Raw genomic sequence first — 20,364 nt, forward strand, 5'->3', positions numbered from 1 at the left:
GAAAATTGACGCAACATTTATGTTAGTTCTCCTAGAAACCCAAGTTCTTCTGCTCTCTAGATCCTGCTTTGCACCCTACTTTGTCTGGACCTATACCCCCAGTCTACGTAATCATTTAACTGCATGTCATACTTTTTTCCTCCTCCCTCTCAGGTTAATCAAACAGTTCCTCTCCATACCCTTCTCTCCTTTCTCCTGAGTGTCAGCCAATTCAGATGTTCAACATAATTCAAATTCAGCAAATATTTATTGAGTGCAAGGTAGTGCTATGTGCTGTGTTTTGTAACATTCATGAATTCCTTCAACTTACTGAGAGATGGGTAGCTATTTATATTTGTGTCTAATGAATGAGGTGAAGTGATCATCTCAAAGGTCACAAGGCAAATGGTCAGCAGAGCTAGAAATACCACCAATACCATAGTCAGGGAGAGTAGAAGGAGCCTGAAGTTTGGATGGGACCACGCAGGCTTGGTTTTGAATCCTGGTTTGTTACACATTTATTTTTGGAGCTTGAACAAGTTATTCAGTCTCACGGAGCTCCGTTCTCTACCCCTAAAATGTAATATCCTCTACCTTGTAATGACGTATGTGGATTATATGAAATAATGTGTTAAACGCATTAGCATAAAATTGGCTCAGGAACTGTTAGTTTCCTTCCACTCCATCAGGAAATACCTGTGTTCCTCCATCCAGGATGACTTGCACGTAAAAGAGGCCTCTGTTGCGTAACTCCCTTTCAATACCGTTTTTCCACTGAGATGCTCATACATGTAAGACATATTGTGCTATAAGTCATAATATTTAGTCATTTCATTCTTGATAATACTCATGTTGTCCAGGAGAGAGCAAAGGCTTATTACTGTGGGCTCTCAACACTAAGATTCCTAGTAGAAAGGAATCAGCACCAAATGGTAGACTTTCAACAAGTTGCAACTTCTCTCCAGCCGTCAGAGCCCAGCCATCATTTTCTGAATCAGCAACCACATATTTAGGCCTAATGACCACTAGGCATTGTTTTAAGGGAGCTACAATGGGAACAGGACAGACTAAGTCTGTGGAAATGACGGAGGTAGATATGGATGGCCTGTCTGCTCTGCCGTCCTGCCCTTTATGGCCCTTAATGTTTGTTGCCAAAGCTTAGGGTGGGGACAGCAAATTATGTTTTCATACATCTGAGCTAAGAATGATTTTTACATTTTTAAAGAGATCCTGTCTAACCTGCAAAGTCTAAAATATTTATCATCTGGTCCTTCAAAGAAAATATTTGTTGACCCCGGGTTTTGAGTGACCTATAATTCTTTCACCAAGACCAGAGTAAAAAGTTTCATGGTGTGTTAGAGTCTTTTTTTAATTAATAATTTGTTATTTATGTAAAGCATCATTAAGTATTATTTATTATGATTGTTAAACAGTATTAAAGGATGAAAAGCGATGGGTCGTGAGAGGGTAGATTTTTATGTCAATTTTGCAAGATAGTAATTCTCTTTTGTTAAGTCATATGACTGTAACTTTGTTTTCCTAGACTATCACCTCCACTTAAAATGAGGACCTTCCCATAGGTAGCTTTTCTGGGGTTTTTCAATGTTTTTTTCTTCCTTGTACCCAAAACAGAGGCTTAGAAGATGAGCTGGAGAAGGGTCATCATTCCCCGTGACAATGGAGACAGCAGGAGCAAAGTTACTCTGTTGTCACTCCAGCCCTGTGACAATTAAAAAAAAAAAACCCTCTTAGCCTTTCCATCTAAATAAGCCCCGCATTTCTTCCCTGTGCCACATTTATTTAAAATGAAACAGCCTTCCTTTGACTTGTCTAAATGCTTCTTAGCACTTTCTCTTTCATGCACACATACAGTCCCTTCGCTTCCTGCTTGCCCTGTCTTCTCCTGCTTGCGCAAAGTAAGGGTCACAGGCAAGTGCACTCTTAGCCTTTGTCTGTTGACTTTCACCCCTACGGTTAATTCAGAGTCTTGGAGTGGCACCCTCTTCTTCCTCCTGTAAACTGCGTCCAGGTAACAAGACTGTTGGTGCCCACCCTAGGCTTCAGATGGGCTGTCCTGGTGTCACCCTAGTACAGGAGAGTCCATGGAAACCAAGGTCACGTGTACATGATGTGAAGGCTCCTAGCTCTAGCCACAAGTGTCCTGGGTGTCCTCTGACATGTGGTTGGATCCAGGCCAGCTACTTAGCTTTTGAATGCCTGAATTCTCACATCTGTAACATTAAGATAATGCCGACTTTCATTTCAGCTTCTGGGAATAGAATTAAACTGTATATGGACATTGATGTTCCCATAGTAACAGTCACGTAAGGGATCTAGCCTGCCACCAGAGGCAATACATTATTTATGATAAGTACTTGTAAAAACTCTTCACTGTCACTGTAATAAAAGATTCTTACAGGAAATCCTGGGGATACACTTTCACATTAATTTGCATTCATTATCTCAGGGAGAGTTCACCCAGCTCCCAACTACCTAATTCTAAATTCTCAGAATAAAATCAATTAGCACATGCTGGAGCTGCTGAATTCAAAAGCAGAACAGAGTGCTCCTGTGGTCCTTCTAAAGGGAAGGAAGGGACTGACTTCCTGGGGCTATTTATTAAAAGCAGGGAGGAGTCCATGGGTGTGGCTTGTCTGGGGAGAGATGGCTCCAGTTTGCCGACTGCATGAAGAAAACAGGAATGTTAGATAGCTCTACAAAAACAAATTTGTTGTCGGATTATTATTGTGGTTATTATTATTTGGGGGAAATTTTAAATATACAATAAAATACAAAAAATGTAATAATAATCACTCATCATCATTCAGAGATAAGCAATATTAACATTTTGGTTTGTAGCCTTCCTGTCTCTCTCATTCTCTCTCTCTCTCTCTCTTTAAGATTTATTTATTGGCACGCCTGGGTGGCTCAGTCAGTTAAGTGTCCGACTTCTGCACAGTCATGATCTTGGGGTCCTGGGATCAGCCCCTCATCCGGCTCCCTGCTCAATGGGGATTCTGCTTGTCCCTCTCCCTCTGCCCCTCCCCCTGCTGGTGCTCCATCTCCCTCCCCCCATCCCCCCTCAAATAAATAAACTTATTTATTTGAGAGGGAGGGAGGGAGAGAATGGGGGAGGGGCAGAGGGTAAGAATCTTCAAGCAGACTCCCTGGGAGCCCCATATGGGGCTCAATCTAAGGACCCCAGAGATCACCACTTGAGCTGAAACCAAGACTCAGACACTTAACCGACTGAGCCACCTAGGTGCCCCTCTTTCCATACCTATATTTTTCTAAATATTGTTTTGTAACCTGCTCTTTATATTTGTGAACATTTTTCCAAGTTATTAAATGTTCTTTTCAGAACATAATTGGCTGAATATACCCCATAAGGATGTATCACTTTATTTAACCAACTCATAATTAGTAAACATTTAGCTTGTATCCTGACTTGTCTGTTAATTAACAGACATTGCTAACAACACTCGCTTCCTTCCCAGTGATTTTGCTATTAGCCCATAGTGCAAATACCCCAAGTTCCCCTTCAAAAACAAATTGCTGTGAAAGTCTCAGGAGAGGGCGCTTGTCTGATTTTTGTTTTTCCATATTCTTTGGTCCTTGCATATGGTTCTTTTGCCTAAAGTATTATTTTTATCTTAATTTTATTGAAAATATCTTTTTTCTTTTTTAATTCTACAACAGTGAACTACAACAGTGATCTTCATTTTAATTTTAAATTCATCCTTATTATCTTCTTTTGATAATATGATTTGACTTGTTTTTTTAACGAAGCCGCTATTCTTTCACCCAAATCTCAAACTTTTTAGTACCTGGATTCTTTTAAAAATTCATTGAGGGGCGCCTGGGTGGCTCAGTCATTAAGTGTCTGCCTTTGGCTCAGAGCGTCATCCCAGAGTCCTGGGATTGAGCCCTGTGTCGGGCTCCTTGCTCCACTGGGAGCCTGCTTCTTCCTCTCCCACTCCCGCTGCTTGTGTTCCCTCTCTCGCTGGCTGTCTCTCTCTCTCGGTCAAACAAATAAATAAAATATTAAAAAAAAATTCATTGAGCTTTTGGTTATGTGAGTTATATCTATTGCTATTTGCCATATTAGAAACTAAAATTGAGAAATTTAAAAAATACTTAATATTTCAAAGTAACAATAGAAACCTATAACCTATTAACATAAATATATTTTTATAACAGCAGTATTTTGCAAAGGAAAAACACATTCAGCGGGAGAAATGGCATTGTTTTACATCTCGCCAACCTCTATGATGTCTAGCCTAACAAAAGGCAGTTGGATTCAACAATCTGCTTCTGCACTGACACATTGCAACGTGTTGTTTTGTTGAAGTACGTAGATGAAGAAGACCCTGCCTTACACGATACGTGGTTGGAAAAGGAAGGACCTGGCATCACTCTCCAAAAGATCTCTGGGTCACAGCGATCCTCTGTCTACACTTTGAGAATCACTGACTGTAAGTGCTGGTCCTTCTTTTTATAATACAGTTTCCTTTTTGTAAACATATGGTGATAATAATAGTACTTCAGAGTATTCTGAAATTATAACATGAAAACCGCTACAGTGGCAGGCAGAAATCTAGACCTGTTCATAAAATAGGAAAACTCTTTCTCTGGGCCATTTGGGAGACATGTAGCCATCCAAAGTAACATGGTTACTAAAGCAATAGATATTTCCAATAGATACGTAGGTTTCACATTTCTCCCCTGCAAACAAAAACTAAGAATTTTCTAAAGAAAGTTTTGAAGTTTCTTATGTGGTTTTGGTAAAGAAACATCTTTTTTTCAGGAGTAAGATACGACTTCTGGCTCACTTTCAAAGTGGAGATATATTTCTCTGAAACCCATTGCATAGTTATCTTGGCATTCTTTGATCTATAAAATGTACTCATGTGTCTCATTTTAGCTTAGGTCAAGGGTGGAACTAATCCCTATTGGACATTTTTAAAGGCAGAATGTAAGTTTCTCATGGCAGACCTCATAATGGGTTCTGTGCACTGCAACCAATCCAATATGAGCTAGAATGATGGTAATACATACACTGCAGTGAGCTTGATTGCATGTACTCTGTGCAGCTGAAATGTGGGGATAATTCACAGGGCCATTTTACAACAGGGTGCGTTCTGTTTAATTGGACGCAGTGACTCAGCCTGGGAAGGTGGGACCTGGGGCACAGGATGGCACAGAACCCTCTGTCCTTTATCTCCACCCCAGAGGTCAAGCGGATGGTCCACAACCCCCACCCTCTGGAGAGAACCACACTCGAGTCCCACGGTCGCTCTTGAGGGCCAGGCATGGGTAGGGCACAGATGTTTTCCTCTGATCTGCCGCAAATATGGATTGTATCTCAACATAGCATCTCATGGTGGTTGAGGAGTAGTTGCAGACTGGATTTCAGAGAACGTGAGTTGTGTCTGCATTTGGCAAATGGAGATAATGGGCTGGGTGAGGACAAAGTGAGAAAGGATAAGAAAGTGTTTTGAAAACACATTAGGTGCAAGAATTGTTATTATTGTTCTTAAACAAGTAAATAGTAAGCCTCGTAAACTGTCCTAGTGTGAGGAGCTGAGGTGAATAGGGACACACCAGGCCTGAGGGGGGTTCTTTGCTTTTTCTTCTAGCAGGTCAGGGAAAAGAACATGCTGGATCCTTCCCATATCTTCTTGTTTTGCTAATCCTCTCTGTAGAGCTCCTGAAAGGAATACTGGCTAAAAAGCCACTGTTGATCCCTGACCCCTCCCTTAAGTCACAAATGAAAGGGACAGTCTGGTACTGAATATTTTTATTTCCCTAAATAATGTGGTCACTTGTTCTGCTGTGCAAAACTGATCGGAGCCTTCATTATCAATTACTTTACTTTTTAAGTCTTTTCTACTTCTTTGACATCTGAAAGTAGATAAAATCATGGAATATACTCGTTGTGAGACTATATCAAATACTTAAGTGTGCTCGTGCAGTGTTTTAAAAATCCTCTATTATTTTTCTCAGTTTAAAGTAAGCAGAGCTTTGGCACTGAAATAATTTTGGAATTTAGATATTGGTTCTTGAATGAAACCTTAACTTCTTTGTGTTGAAGTAGACTTTAATTGCTCCACTTAAAAAAGGTCACCTAAATTTGGAAAAGACAACTGATTCTAATTGTGACAATCTCACGCTTGCTGAATTTTCTCGGAAAGGTTAAATTACTTTTTTCCATTTACTAAGGAACATTTCTGCATACTTCCACCACAACGGCACACCAAAAAATCCTGGGGTTCTAAAGAAATAAGGCAATCATATCTTAATGGATTAGGCTTTGATTCCTTGTGACAGCAGCGTTATCAGCTTGCCGTATGCAAATATTTTAGACTACATGCACCAAATTTACTTTGTTGCAATAATGGAACTCTGTGTCTCGTGGGTCTCTTAGAGGTGTTGTGGGTTGAACAGGAAAATGTCTACAAAACACTTAGAGTTTCTAGAAATAGCCGGGTCATAAATTGAAGTGACTATTTCTAGAGAGCCAGGGTAGGATAAACTGAGTGACTGAGGGAGAGGGTTCAATAGTTATCAAGGTGGAAAGAAAAGACAAATACCATATGATTTCACTCATGTGTGAAATTTTCTTTTGAGGATTTTATTTGTCAGAGAGAGAGAGAGCACAAGCAGGGAGAGCATCAGGCTCCCCGCTCGACTCAGGGCTCCATCCCAGGACCCTGGGATCATGACCTGAGCTGAAGGCAGACACTTAACTGACTGAGCCACCCAGGTGCCCCTAGAGACTCTTAATGTCTGAGAACAAACTAAGGGTTGATGGGGGGAGTTGGGTGGGGGATGGGCTAGATGGGTGATGGGTATTAAGGTGGAGCACTTGTTGTGATGAGCACTGGATATTGTATGTAAGTGATGAATCCCGAATTCTACTCCAGAAACCCATATTGCATTGTATGTTAACTAACTGTAATTTGAATAAAAATTTTTAAAAAATAGGAGTCAAGGTGGAGGAACTGGAAGGAAGGAGCTCCCAGGACCTGGCCCTGGGGGTGCAGAGGCTTCTTCAGCTGCCATGTTTCCTACGTCAGTAGGAAGCTACTAAGCTGCACTCAGATGTTCGGTTCCATGGAAAATGGAGGTCTGTTCTAAGGCTCATGGCTGAGCCTAGAAGGGAGCTCCAGTTTCCTGTGAACTATGTCAACTTAGCTTATATACAAATATTGAGCAAAATAAGAAAAATATTTTAGCCAAAGAACATGTCCCATAAACCACTGTCCAAGCATAAACTGGATTATTATTACTATTATTGTTTGCGCTCCTGACAATATATAAATAGCCAGGGATTTTTGCTACTTTATTAAGATATAATTGCCATATGCTGTTATATGTTTAAGGTGTGTGACATGATGATTTGATATATGTATGAATTGCGAGATGATTACCATAGTAAAGTTGGTTAACATCTCCATCATCTCACATGTTACCTTTATTTCCCTCCAGTTTCATTGAGATATAATTGATGTACATCACGGTATAAGTTTAAGATATATGACATATTGACTCAACACACATATATGCGTAACCATCACCACAGTAAGTTTAGTTAACATTCATCTCTTCATATAGTGACAAAACAATTTTTTTTTCCTCGTGATGAGAACTTTCAGGATCTGCTCTCTTAGCAACTTTCTAATATACCATACAGCATTGTTAACCATAGTCATGATGTCGCACATTACCTGCTCTGTACTTAGTTCATCTTATAACTGAAACTTCGTACCTATTGACCACCTTCATCTATTCCCCCTGCCCACCTGACCATTTTGCGTGTGTGGTGAGAATGCTTAAGATCTGCTCTTTAGCAGCTTTGAAGTATACAGCACAGCATATATTATTTAATATGTGATATATGTATATATATATACTATATATTGTTAACAGATTTTTTAAAGCAGGTCTTTCATTTTTGTGAACTTCTTCACATATCTGAGTGATAATTTCAAATACTATGAAATTATTGCAGTGCTTACAATGTGCTTTTGCATTACAGGAAAGTAATAGCCTGAGCTATCATGTTCTGGTAGGTGTCTCTGAAGGGAAAGGCGTGACCACGTTCAAGTTTAGAATTAGGGAAAGAGGGGCAAAGATAGGAAGGGCTCCCAGAGTTACCACTCCCATAGCTGCTGCTGCAGCCACTCTGATAAAGACAGAAGGAAACAAGGCAGCTGGAGATCTTGGACCTTGAAGCCCTTGATCTACCAGTGAAAGCGAAAAATAGCAGTGCTGAAGAATTTATCAGCGTATAGTTTCTTAAGAACAGTTGAGCAGGGCTCTGGAAGATGAACTGGCTTCTGTTTTGCAGTGTTTCTAGCAAAAAAGGTTGCCTTCCTGTTTTAGATACAATGACCACACTCAGAATTTAGACTATCTCATAGGCATATCTTTCCAAAGCCTCTAGGATATGAGTCATGGTATCAGAATCTTGAGCAAAAGACAACTTAGTTGTGGAGGACTTGCAGAAAAATGACATTTTATCTCCAAGTCTAGCAAACACACTAATTCCTTTAAAGGACTGGTTCTAGGATTCTTTACTGTTCCGTTAATGGTGAGGATGTTCCCAGGACAGAGGGACCCAGAATTTCCCTCATGGCCCAAGAAAAGCTGGCTAGAGATTTTTCCCTCTTCTGTTTTCTCCTTACCCCCTTACTCAGTAGCCGTATTCTCTATTACACTGCTTTCAAGAAACAATCTGATCAATTCCTTTCTCCAAAGAGTCAGAAAAGAAAATAAACCAAGGTTTGGTGTGTTTTCTTTCTCAGGAGTATCCTCATTAGGGAACTAAGGGATGAAACTCTGTAGAATTGCAAGCATCAGCTGGCCCAGTGGGAAGGAATTTTGGTGGGGGCGGGGGTAGCAGGGAGAACATTGTCTACCCTACCTAGTTGTCTCTCTGCCTTTAGCAAGGCAAGCCCCAGTGGATTCCCACTAACGTGGTAGATGGCCCATTTATGGCCCTTCAGAAATATTACTTGTCTATATGTATGTCAGGGAAAATGGCTGAGTGGAGGAGGCATTTCCTCCTGTCCTGTCTGGCACTGCCTCAAGAGTTGGGCCTGATGTGACTTTACAACAGTTATACAAGTTTCCAAGCTGAAGCCCATTTTGGTGAGGGTGGAGATATCATACCCAAAATAGGAGCCAGGCGCTGAGAAGGGTCACTGTCTTTTCTCAGGATTTTTATAAAGAAAGCAAGGGGAAATTTTTATTACACAGTTGCAATTGATTATGGTAAGAAGTACCAAAGCAACATTAGGTATGAAACTGTCCTTCTTCCTTTTATCCAGGAAACACAAATCTCTCTTAATTAGTAATGTTCCCTCCTTGTATGTCATGGACTTATTTGTCCCACTTTGTATATTTGTTAAGCTTGTGGATTAATGTCATAGGGAGCCTTCCCCAAACCAGGGAGCAATCTGCACAACTCTTTCTCTGTTTCCCTGAAAAGTCTACCCATCAGGGACACCTAATCTTTGTGTCGATATCAACCCCACTCTGTAAAGGACACTTTGGGTGCTTCAGGTTGAAAAATTAAAAGTCACATTGTTTTTGATGGAATGTGGTCTACCGTAAGTGCCATTAGAGACATATCAACAGAGTTTTGGGGATAGAAATGAGGAAACAATCAATTCCAACCAGGAAGGAAATTACACTGGCAGGAGTAATGATAGTAGCAGCTATGTATTCAACTCTCTGGTTAGGACCCATCTGTACACCAGTGCTTAATCCTGAGACATAAATGTTCTATTTCAAAGGGGGTGAAGTATAGGACATGTTAGTTCTGTGCCAGTGTCACCATTGATTAAATATCAGACTTTCATGAAGGCATTTACTAATCTTATTTGTCTCACCTTCTTCACCTGCATAATGAGGCTGTTGATACTTGCACATCGCAAATTTCATAGGGGATACTTCAAAGGAGAACAAATGCATAGATGGACCACTCTATTTCCTGATGAACAGCCGTAAGCAGCAGTAAGGTGTTGCTCTGTGCTTCGACATTGCCATTATGTCTTGGCATTGATTGCGTATGTTGAAATACATTTCATAAGCAGTTCTGGAAGTGAATTTAGGCTTTCTGAAACACTGGCATATTTTTAGTAATTTCAAATGGAAAGGTTCAAGTAAGCTTAATTAAGTAGGCTCTGGTATGTTCAGCCATGTTCAGCGTGCAGAAAACAACTTGCGTTGGGAATGCCAGGCTAGAGGGAGGGGTGCAAAGATGAAGTTGACCAGATCTCTGCCCCCAAGGCCCTTCCAACCTGGTAGGGGAGACGGTTGTTTAAGCAACATCCTAGCACCACGAGAGACTTAAGAATAAAAATATTGGATTGGCAAGGAGGGAGTATAAATGTTAAGTGTAACAACTAAAGAAGGAAATCATAACCAACAGTCACAACAAGAACAATAATCATAGCTAATAATTGCTGAAGAGCCTTTTACATTCAAGATGCACTAAAAAAATATCACATTTACTTCCCTCCAAAAATATCTATGAAATAATTATTATCCTTATTTTATAGAAGTGGAAACTGAGGCTTAGGTAAAATGATTTGTGCAAGATGACATGCTGGAAGGGTGGAACCAAGATTGAGAGGTTAAAATCCATGTTCTTTCTGCTCCACCACACATCTTGGTAACAATGTCATTCTACAAACATATTACAGTGACGTCCAAACAATTTTGAGTCTTTTTTTTTTGTTAAGATTTTGTTTGAGAGAGAGAGAGAGAGTGAGTGAACATGCATGAACAGGGGGCAGGGGCAGAGGGAGAAGCAGGGAGTGGGGAGCCTGACTCAGGGCTTGATCCAAGGAGCCTGGGATCATGACCTGAGCTGAACACAGATGCTTAATCGACTGAGCCACCCAGGTGCCCCCAATTTTGAGTCTTTTAGGCAGTTTCCCTGATAGCAACCATGACTCTCTGATACCTACATGGCCATTCAAAGACCATGGAGGTGGAAAGATGGGAGCCCTGCACACCAGCAGGTGAGGGTCCCTGTAGAGAACTACTCCCTAGGCTTTGGGGCTTGTGTGGACCTGGTCACCTGATCTAGTAAGCAGAGAACAAGGATTTTTTTTCTTTTCTTTTGAAAGGATTTGGGAGTGGGGAAATAATCCCATCCAACCATTTGCAAAGGCAAGCCAGCTAACTAACACTTATACACACACAAATGACTTGCATTTCATACTTTCCTTACTGGAAACTTTTCCTTCAATGTCTCTTAGAAAACTCTTCCTAGAAAATAAATAGGCACAGGAATCTTTACGCTATTTTGAATGACTATATTTTCTAAGATACATATTCTGAATGAAGGATCTTTCTTGATCACTGAATTTATTATATAAAAATTCTTATGAAGGTATAAAAATTACAGGGGCACCTGGCTGGCTCAGTCGGTAGAACATTTGACTCTTGATCTCGGGATCATGAGTTCTAGCCCCATGTTGGGTGTAGAGTTCACTTAAAAAAATTATATAACCATTTAGCTATGTTTCTTTCTTTCCTTTTTTTTAAATCAATGCTTTTACTGAATACAGGGAAAATTACATGACCACTGGAAGGGGTTTGGGTCTATGCTGCATTTATAGTATGCAAAGTGAACTGAAAATCTGATATAATAATTTCTTTGTTTTTAAATTTTTATTTATTTTATTTTATTTTTAAACTCCATTAAAATTAATGTACAGAGTTATATTAGTTTCAGGTGTACAATATACTGAATCAACAATTCTATATGTTACTCAGTGCTCATCGTCACTTTAAATGGACTCTTAATCTCCTTCACCTATTTCACCATCCTCCTACCCACCTCCCCTCTGGTAACCACCAGTTTGTTCTCTAATTTAAAAGTCTGTTTTTTGGGGGTACCTGGGTGGCTAAGTCGGTGAAGCGTTTGCCTTCAGCTCAGGTCATGATCCCGGGGTCCTGGGATGGAGCCTTGCATCGGGCTCCCTGCTCAGTGGGGAGCCTGCTTCTCCCTCTCCTTCTGCCTGCCACTCCTCCTGCTTGTGCTCTCTCTCTCTATCAAATAATTAAATAAATAATCTTTTTTTTTAAAAAGTCTGTTTTTTGGTTTGTCTCTTTTTTTCTTTGTTTTGTTTCTTAAATTCCACATATGAATGCAATCATATGGTACATGACATGATAATTTTCACCTTTTTTTTTTTAAAGATTTTATCTATTTGAGAGAGAGAGAGAGCATGAGCAGGAGGAGGGGCAGAGCAGGCTCCCCACTGAGCAGGGAGCCCAACTGGGGGCTCAATCCCAGGACCCTGAGATCATGACCTGAGCCGAAGGCAGACACTTAATCAATTGAGCCACCAGGCTCCCTGATAATTTACATCCTTTTGTGAAAAACCTTAAAGAACAGTATATTCTGATTATATTATTTTAGAATCCGATAGCAAGAAAAGTGACTGATCTGTGGAATGACATTTTAGAGACTTCAGCACAAATTTAACAAGAAGTTGTATCTAAGGTATGATCCTGCTGTGACCAGCACAATGCCTACATCTGTGTTGTCTGGATAGCCCACTGTTGGTCTGTTGAAACCCCCAAGTACAGAAGACGCAACCTCTGTCTTTCCCAGTGTGTCAGTAGCCTGAGCTCTTATTGAAGGCACGGTCACCAGAAGCGTTCCAAGATGGCAGCCATAGTTATGAAGAATGATAAATGATTCTACCGTGTTACCAATTTTTAAAGTTCTCTGTAGCCCTTGCAATGGAATTCAAATTGTGCCAGTCATCTTTTATTAGTCAGTCCCATGGGATTTTTATTGTTATTTTGAACAAGATCTATTTTTGTTTAATTCTATGGGAACCACACATAGTTTGTGCTTTTGCCAGAAACTTATTTTCCAATGAGTACTACTCAATTCTAAAAAAGTACATTCTGCATTTTTATGCTGGGACATAGTAGGGGTGAGTTCAATCAGGAAGGCCATTTAAAATTGTACAATGCAGCCTGGACTTTTTTTGTGATTCTAATATTCTGGTAACTACAAGTGAATATGAGTTTTGTTTATTGTCTTTCAAAGTGAACCATTTTAAATGAAAACATCTTCTTTTAAAAAGAAGTCATTGACTTTTTTTTGAGTTTACACCGGTATGGCTTATTTATTGACTTACAGCATTGATTTGTGTAACTGCTCAATGTGTTTATTCATGCACAGAGATAAACATTATATTAACTCTGATAACCAGAAAATCAATATCACATGTCTTTTCACAACGGAAAAAAGGAAACGATTTTCTTACCTAACTTTCGGTGCATGATATCTATGGAAATCTTGAGCTTATTTCCAGAAGTGGGAAGACAGTTTTGTTCTATGGCACTAAGTTTCAGAGTATGGATATTAAGACTATATCTCTTTGACCTGAGAATAGGAGAATATTTTCACTAGTAATAAAGCTTAACTCCCAGGACTACAAGAAGCAAAAACGGCAGTCTTATTACAACACAGGAACTTCAAGTGCCTTAGACCCTCAGGGATCTGTAGATGTTATATTCTATTCAGTGCAATAACACGATCTTTGAGGAAAACTAAGCAAAATCTATAGGAAATGATAAATCCTGTACTAAGGCTTAAAGAAATAATAAAACTAACAAAGCTTCTACAAAGAGTGCTTTCAGGGCATCAAGGAGAAAACTGAAGGGATTTTTAGTAAATGTCATTTATTCTCTTGTCAAAAAAGAGAATAAAGCTGTCTCACTCGGCCGGCGCTCCGCGTTCTGCCGCGGGGCCACCTCCCCATCCACCTCCACCCACCGCAGTGGACGAGGAGATCGCCACTCTCGACATCGACCCTGGCTCCGGCGTGTGCAAGGCGGGCTTTGCTGGGGATGATGCCCCCCGGAGCCGTGTTCCCGTCCATCATCGGGCAGCCCGGACACCTGGGTGTGCTGGTGGGCTTGGGCTAGTAGGACTCCTACGTGGGCAACGAGGACCAGAGCAAGCGAGGCGTCCTGACCCTCAAGTACCCCATGGAGCATGGCATTGTCACTAGCTGGGACAACGTGGAGAAGATCTGGCACTGCACCTTCTACAAGGAGCTGGGCGTGGCCCCCAAGGAGCACTCCATGCTGCTGACCGAGGCCCCCCGAACCCCAAGGCCAACCATGAGATCACTCAGACCATGTTCGAGACCTTCAACACCGCAGCCGTGTACGTTACCATCCAGGCTGTGTTGTCCCTGTATGCCTCTGGCCGCACCACTGCTATTGTCATGGACTCTGGGGACAGGGTCACCCACACTGCGCATCTACGAGGGGTACCCCCTGACCCCATGCCATCTTGCATCTGGACCTGGCTGGCCAGGACCTGACGGACTAGCTCATGAAGATCCTCACGGAGCGTGGCTACAGCTTCACCAGCACCACTGAGCAGGAAATCGTGCGTGACATCAAGGAGAAGCTCTGCTCGGTCGCCCTGGACTTTGAGTAGGAGATGGCTGCGTCCGCGTCCTCCGCCTCCCGGGAGAAGAGCTATGAGCTGCCGGACAAGCAGGTGATCACCATTGGCTGCGAGCAGTTCCATTGCCCGCAGGCACTCTTCCAGCCTTCCTTCCTCAGGTATGGAGACCGCCTTCAATTCTATCATGAAGTGTGACGTCGACATCTGGAAGGAACTCTATGCTCACATGGTGCTGTCTGGCGGGACCACCATGTACCCCGGCATCGCCGACAGGATGCAGAAGGAGATCACAGCTCTGGCATCCAGCATGATGAAGACCAAGATCATCGCTTCTGAACGCAAGTCCTCCGTGTGGATCGGGGGCTCCATCCCGGCCTCGCTGTCCACCTTCCAGCAGATGTGGATTAGCCAGTAGGAGTATGGTGCGTCGGACCCCTCCATTGTCCACCGCAAATTCTTCCAAATGGACTGCGAGCAGATGTGCAGCATTTGCTGTGTGAGTGAATTCCCAAGTATAAATTTGCCCGGGTAAATATATACACCTCATGCTAGCCTCGAGAGACTGGAATAAGCCTTTGAAAAGAAATTTGTCCTTGAAGCTTGGATCTGGTATCAGCATGGATTGTAGAACTTGTTGCTGATCTTGACTTTGTATCCAAGTTAACTGTTCCCTTGGTATATCTTTAATACCCTGTACATACCTTTGATTTAAACCCTTAGCACCTTCCACTCGGTCACTTCGTGGTTGAGGTTGAGAACATGTTTATGGAAGAGAAATCCATTGATTGGAGCATCTCCAAGACCATGAGGTTCTCGATCTGTGCAGGATATTAATGTGTAAGAGCTGCCTATCCCAGGGTTTCTCTAGAGGCTGGCAGGGGTCCTGAACCAGTTGCCATTTCTGTCTTGCTGGACCTTGGGAAGATCCGAGCCTTAGGACCCACTTTGCTTTCTTACCCAGTGTTTTCCTGCCAGAACACCTTGGGCTGTTAATTGCCTTGAGTTGGAAAATGGTTTGCATTTACAACTGTAAATTTATTCATCCTTTTAATTTATGTAAGGTTTTTGCACACAATTCTCAATTCTTCAAGAGATGACAACAAATTGTGCTTTTCTACTGTCATGTGAGAACATTAGACTCCAGCAACAGGTCATTGTGTGAGGAAAATAAAGTGCTGCAGTTAAAAGAGAAAGAAAAGAAAAGAAAAGAAAAGAAAAGAAAAGAAAAGAAAAGAAAAGAAGGCAAATTTGTTTGATTGATTGGGTTGTGGCTTGTTTTTTTTGTAGACACAGAAACCATGGAAGACTATAGGACTTAAACTAGTCATGAAAGTAATTATTTGCCCAAATATCTAAGGCATGAAATTAAACTTTGTCTTGTTTTGCCTTTCAAATGGATAGAGATTTTTAAAACATACTTCTGCATCTATAGAAAATGATAAAAGTAAAATTTAAATGACCTGTAATTCCATTGTCTAGATAACGCGGTTGACATTTAAAAATAATTTTAAAGTAATACAAGCACATGTTTTTAAAAATTCCTATAGTACTGAGAGGTTTAAATGAAACACAAATGTGTTCCTCCCCTCCCCAACTCCCAACCACTTGCCTATTTCCACCAAGCTGCAGTTGTTAACAATTGCTTGTGAATCTTTCCAGAAAAGGAAATATATCTTTAGACACCAAGAGATATGCGCGTGTGTGTGTATATATAAAATTAAGATTTTGGGGGTGCATGGGTGGCTCAGTCAGTTAAGCACCTGACTCTTGATTTCAGCTCAGCTCATGATCTCAGAGTCCTGAGATTGAGCCCCTCATTGGGCTCTGTGCTCAGTGTGGCGTCTGCTTGGGATTCTCTCCCTCTCCCTCTTCTGCTCCCTTTCCTCTCTCTTTCAGTAAAAAAAAATACATTTTTTTTCACAAAAAGCTTATGTCATTCCATATGCATTGAATGTTCCATTTAATAATATATTTTAGCTCTTATATCAGCACACATAGAACTCTCACATTATTTTAACAGTTGTGTAATAGTTCTTTATGGTGTACTATAAATATTTAACCAGTCCCCTGTTGATTCCGATTTAAGTTATATTTTATTTTTCTGAATATATATATGTAAAGCCTTGACAGTTGAATAGCTGATGAAGAGAGGTCTACATTTTTTTTTTGATAGATACTGTCTAATTTGTGGAATCAGTTTTCTCCTCCTCCAACACTTGAGAGTTAACTATTTCTCTAGCACCAGTAAATTTTTCACCCAATGAAACTCAGTTTATAGTATTTCACTTTTATTCTTTGTTAAATGGACAGACATTTTCCTAATGAAAAAACAGAATGTACTTGCTTTTAGAGTATACGGTGTCTTAGCCCAGTGATATATGTGGGCTTACAAAGGAGAAAGGAAATATTTAAATTTAATAAGATTGGATTGGCAAATGTGGCTAGCACCAAGTAAACTTCATAGACTGGGAAATTTTAGGAAAGTTTATAAAGAGTAGATTAAATTGATAACTCTCATGTTCAAAAGACAGTATGTAGCTGGGGAGATGGGAGAATGGCAAGTTGTGTAATGGGTAAGGTTTCAATTTTGCAAAGTGAAAAGAATTCTGGATATGAGTTTCACAATGTGAGTGTACGTACCGCCATTGAATGGTACATTTCAAAATGGTTCCAATAAGATGAATGGATAAAGATGTGGTATATATATACACAATGGAATATTACTCAGCCATCAAAAATGAAACCTTGCCATTTGCAACGACGCGGATGGAACTAGAGGGTATTATGCTAAGCAAAATATGTCAATCAGAGAAGACAATTATGTGATCTCACTCATGTGGAATTTAAGAAACAAAACAGGATCATAGGGGAAGAGAGGAAAAAATAAAACAAGATGAAATCAGAGAGAGGGAGACAAACTGTAAGAGACTCTTTATCATAGGAAACAAACTGAGGGGTGCTGGAGGAGAGGTGGGTGGGGGGATCGGGTAACTGGGTAATGGACATTAAGGAGGGCATGTGATGTAATGAGCACTGGGTATTATATAAGCCTGATGAATCATTGACCTCTACCTCTGAAACCAATAATACATTATATGTTAATTAACTGAATTTAAATTTAAAAATGATTACAATAGTGCCTTTTACATTGTGTGTATTTTACCACAATTAAAAAGAAAGATAACGAGCAAAATTGTGCTGTGTAGAGAAAGAGGCCAATTACCTAAAATGTAGTTTCAAGAGCGTAAGGGAAGAGCCAGTACCAGAAATTCAGTCGAATCCCTTCAGGGGCCAATTAATGTCATTACACAATCAGATAAGGTCCCGAGTGCAAAGATCCCTGGTATGGACTCAGATGTAATCCAAGGCACACATGACTAATATCAGTAGCATAATCACCCCTACTCTGCTGTGAAATGGTTGCCTGCTGTACCTGATGACTACCAGACATTTCTCCAACTGGGAAAGTACCTGTTCTCTGGGACCTGATCAAATGTACCTGCAAATGCACCTGCATTCATTGTCTCCAGTGCTAACGACCAGGTTTGGCACCTGGAGTCAAAGATAACACATGACCACAGAGAAGAGGAAGACCACAGTGAACCCCAATGGCTCAGGTCCTTGTCGGACATACACCATTGTTTCAAAGCACTCTATAATATTTTTATTTGTCATTGCTCACAGTTAACCTTGTGAGAGAAACCAGAATCACAGGGAGAGTGAAGAACCGAAAGCCAGAGAAAATCATGACTTTTGTTCACAACGACTTGAAGTCCCAGGTTCTGATTACCAGAGCAGAGAAATCACTGTTATAAAAATGAAATGCATTTATCTTGGAAAGGTGACTCACAGTGCATGTTAAGGAATTATCTAACTAGAGTGTTCCACAAACTTAATAAGCCCATTTCTCAACTATTCAATTGAAGTTGAACTGTTGCTAGCTGGCATTCATACCTCTATCTTAGCACGGAGCCGAGGTTCTCAACTTTGGCAGCACTTTAAAATCACCTAGCAGGAGCTGATAAAAGTCTGGTGCCGTGGGGTCATCCAGACCAATTAATCAGAATTTCTGGAGTGGGTTTCTAGGTGATTTCAACCTGCAGCTAGGGCCGAGAATCACTGACACAAAGATTGTCAACTTCAGTGTGCATAAACCTGGGGGCGGCTCCCCCCTCCCCCAACAGAAATTTGGCTTAGTAGGTTTGGGATTTTCCCAACATCTGGATTTCTTTTCTTTTTTTTTTTTTTTTAAAGATTTTATTTATTTATTTGACAGAGACAGCCAGTGAGAGAGGGAACACAAGCAGGGGGAGTGGGAGAGGAAGAAGCAGGCTTCCCAGCAGAGGAGCCTGATGCGGGGCTCAATCCCAGAATGCCGAGATAATGCCCTGAGCGGAAGGCAGACGCTTAACGACTGAGCCACCCAGGTGCCCCCCAACATCTGGATTTCTTACATGCAATTCAGCTGATGCTAATACATATGGCTTTTTGAAAAATACTTTGAAAAATACTACCACACTGACCGAAATTCCTGGTTTTTTCATCCTAATCACAGATCTCTTCTGCTACACAACAAATCTGGTCCCCTGGGCTTTGTTAATAGGGCTCTTTATCCCAAGCTAATCATTTTTCTTGCTTTGACCTGAGACATGTCCAAGATCTTCACATATTACTTTCAGTGAGTGGCTCCAAAAATGGCCGCATAATCCAATGAAGTCCTGACCAAGGTTAAGCACAGTGGAAAGATTACATCATGGTTTCTCCATGCCATGCTTTTGGTAATAACTCCTGGAGGTGTGCTTTAAAAAGTAACAATACAATGTGGCACCTGGGTGGCTCAGTTGGTTAAGTGTCTGCCTTCAGCTCAGGTCATGATCCCAGGGTCCTGGGATTGAGCCCCACTTTTGGCTCCCTGCTCAGCAGGGAGCCTGCTTCTCCCTCTCCTGTTCCCCCTGCTTGTGCACTCTCTCTCTCTCTTCAAATAAATAAATAAAATCTTAAAAAAAATAGCAATATTCAACATGATCAATATCAAAATGTAACAGTAGGGTTGTTCTGCTGGGTCACTATAAACCTGAGAGTGCAAAATTAGCCCCCTGAAGGGTGCATTTGTACTTTACCTTTTGAAGTTTTGTCCTTATTAAACTTTACCGTGAAATTTTAAAATTTTTATTCTTTTAGAGAGCAAGCATGCATGCAGTGTGCAGTGGGGGAGGGGCAGAGGGAAACGAAGAGAGAGAATCTTAAGCAAGCTCCACACCCAGCATGGAGCCCAACGTGGGGCTTGCTCTCAGGACCCTGAGACCATGACCTGAGCTGAAATCAAGAATCAGATGTTTAACCGACTGACGTTTAACACCCCCCCCCCCGATTATTTTTGACTGTGGCTCTTACCTTAATGTCACTGGCAAATGATGGGCACTTGTCTGTTCTATTATTCGCGTTGCTGAAAGAAATAAGAATTATTCTTTTTTTTTTTTAAAGATTTAATTTATTTATTTGACAGAGAGACAGCCAGCGAGAGAGGGAACACAAGCAGGGGGAGTAGGAGAGGAAGAAGCAGGCTCATAGCGGAGGAGCCTGATGTGGGGCTCGATCCCGTAACGCCGGGATCACGCCCTGAGCCGAAGGCAGATGCTTAACTGCTGTGCCACTCAGGCGCCCCAGAAATAAGAATTATTCTGATGGTCAGGAGGTATCCTATACATTTGTACATTCTCTTTCCCCAGGTTCCCCTTGAACTCTGTATGCCTGTTTGAATCTTCATAGCCCAGAATGGGGCTGTCACAGTCAACATTGTGGAGTGGAAAGGGAACGAATGGGCTTTGGGATGAAATAAACCTAGTTCAGGCTCCTAGCCCCACTTCTTACTAGCTGTGTGATCTTCAGCAATACCCTAATTTTATAGAGCCTCATTTTTT

The 20,364-nt window shown here is 41.2% G+C and overlaps 1 pseudogene; it reads left to right on the plus strand.

The window, feature by feature from the left end:
- Positions 1–17,636, plus strand: part of LOC125281089 (actin, cytoplasmic 2-like) — a 39,515-nt pseudogene extending 21,879 nt beyond the window's left edge.
- The last annotated feature ends 2,728 nt before the right edge of the window (positions 17,637–20,364 follow it).

This window comes from Ursus arctos, unplaced genomic scaffold, assembly GCF_023065955.2.
Source record: "Ursus arctos isolate Adak ecotype North America unplaced genomic scaffold, UrsArc2.0 scaffold_3, whole genome shotgun sequence".
NCBI lineage: Eukaryota > Metazoa > Chordata > Mammalia > Carnivora > Ursidae > Ursus > Ursus arctos.